Source organism: Oncorhynchus nerka, linkage group LG19 (assembly GCF_034236695.1).
Source record: "Oncorhynchus nerka isolate Pitt River linkage group LG19, Oner_Uvic_2.0, whole genome shotgun sequence".
NCBI classification, from domain to species: Eukaryota; Metazoa; Chordata; class Actinopteri; order Salmoniformes; family Salmonidae; genus Oncorhynchus; species Oncorhynchus nerka.
Genome location: NC_088414.1, coordinates 49,303,801 through 49,306,300, shown reverse-complemented (window position 1 = coordinate 49,306,300; position 2,500 = coordinate 49,303,801). Strand labels below are relative to the sequence as shown.

Below are 2,500 nucleotides of genomic sequence, written 5' to 3'. Positions count from 1 at the left end.
AATGGTTTCTAAGTGTAGACCTTACAGTGAAATGCTGAATACAATAGGTGTAGTAGACCTTACAGTGAAATGCTGAATACAACAGGTGTAGTAGACCTTACAGTGAAATGCTGAATACAACATTTGTAGTAGACCTCACAGTGAAATGCTGAATACAACAGGTGTAGTAGACCTCACAGTGAAATGCTGAATACAACAGGTGTAGTAGACCTTACAGTGAAATGCTGAATACAACAGGTGTAGTAGACCTCACAGTGAAATGGTGAATACAACAGGTGTAGTAGACCTTACAGTGAAATGCTGAATACAACAGGTGTAGTAGACCTTACAGTGAAATGCTGAATACAACAGGTGTAGTAGACCTCACAGTGAAATGCTGAATACAACAGGTGTAGTAGACCTTACAGTGAAATGCTATATACAACAGGTGTAGTAGACCTTACAGTGAAATGCTGAATACAACAGGTGTAGTAGACCTCACAGTGAAATGCTGAATTTAACAGGTGTAGTAGACCTTACAGTGAAATGCTGAATACAATAGGTGTAGTAGACCTTACAGTGAAATGCTGAATACAATAGGTGTAGTAGACCTTACAGTGAAATACTGAATAGAACAGGTGTAATAGACCTCACAGTGAAATGCTGAATACAACAGGTGTAGAAGACCTTACAGTGAAATGCTGAATACAACAGGTGTAGTAGACCTTACAGTGAAATGCTGAATACAACAGGTGTAGTAGACCTTACAGTGAAATGCTATATACAGGAAGTACCAGCTAATAACATGGCTATATACAGGGAGTACCAGGTAATAACATGGTTATATACAGGGAGTACCAGGTAATACCTTGGCTATATACAGGAAGTACCAGGTAATAACATGGTTATATACAGGAAGTACCAGGTAATAACATGGTTATATACAGGGAGTACCAGGTAATAACATGGTCATATACAGGAAGTACCAGGTAATAACATGGTTATATACAGGGAGTACCAGGTAATAACATGGTCATATACACGAAGTACCAGGTAATAACATGGTTATATACAGGGAGTACCAATGTGCAGGGGTACTAGGTTGTTGAGGTAGTTGGGGTAATATAATGTAGGTAGGGGTAAAGTGACTAGTCAATCAGGATATATAATAAACAGAGTAACAGCATTGTTGGTAGTTGAATTAATATGTACAGTAGCCAGCTAGGTAAACAATTAACCATAATCCCAACTCATGACGTTACTATCCTGCATGAATCTGCAGGTAGCTAATCAACCAGGTTCAACGATAGCCAAGTAAATGTAGCTAGCTAGACTATCTTAGCCGTAAACATCATTCATGGTTGGACACGTCTCCTGTCGGATGCCACTGTTGCCCTTAGTTTGAAGATGTAATCCGGAGACAGGTGTTTTCTCCATCTCCTTAGCTATCATATTCTAATTCCACTGATTTCAAAACTCAGTCCTCCAGAAGGTGGAGAGCAGCACTTATGCAGTTTTAATACACAATAAAACATTTAAAAAAGCCGCGTTAGACAGGATTACCTAGACATACTTGACCAGCTCAAATAGACATACGCATATACGCTGTATGGCAGACCAATCCAAACTCAAACTCTCTCGGCATGTCCAGCCCACTCATCATCTCCGCCAATCATGGCTAGCAGGAAGGTTGCCAACCTTTTCTATAGCTGAACCAACTACGCTCGTAATTTAACAATTTTATTCATATTTAGAGACATGTTTGTTATTAAGGCAAAAGGAAAATCCACATGTTCCAGAAGACAAATCTGCCAAAAACAAAACATTTTGAATAAAAAAGTTATAGTTTCCTGAAAAGAGTCACATATGGATCTAAAGATTTCTAAATACTATTGTAACGTCCTTAACCCAACACTGAGTGACCTTGTCAAGAGATACGGACCTCTTGGTGCTCATGGTTAAAAATACTATAGGAGGTGTTATTGCATAACAGTGTTGATGTAATATTCAAAAGTGTGGACCCGTATAGACACTGGATCAGTACTAAATTGAACTGTGTCAGAGTTGATTTAACATGGGAGAATTTGCTGTGATAGCGTATTTATTTTACAACCGGTGTGAAATATGAAATATGACATACTGAATTTTACTTGCCATGAAATGCCTGCAATCTACTGTCAAATTCTCACTAAATACGTTACAGTGCACAAAGCTGGATGTTGGTTATTAGCTAGTTAGCTAGCTAAATAACTAGCTAGCACGATACCAGTATCTTCTTGCATTGTAAAGTGTTGAAGCCTGTTTGGGACATTGTTTTGCGAACTGTAATTAACAGTTTCAACATCTCTACATGATGTGTTGCATTGTTCAAGTCTATTAACTTCTGTGCAGAGTGGAGAGAAAACAACTCAGTCCAGACTCCCAGTTCACCATGAGTGGAGAGAAAACAACTCAGTCCAGACTCCCAGTTCACCATGAGTGGAGAGAAAACAACTCAGTCCAGACTCCCAGTTCACCATGA

The 2,500-nt window shown here is 38.9% G+C and overlaps 1 protein-coding gene across 1 annotated transcript in view; it reads right to left on the bottom strand.

Moving 5' to 3' along the window:
* Positions 1–2,500, bottom strand: part of LOC115126452 (phosphatidylinositol transfer protein alpha isoform-like) — a 107,581-nt gene that overhangs the window by 34,925 nt on the left and 70,156 nt on the right. The gene's annotated exons all lie outside the window — the stretch shown is intronic.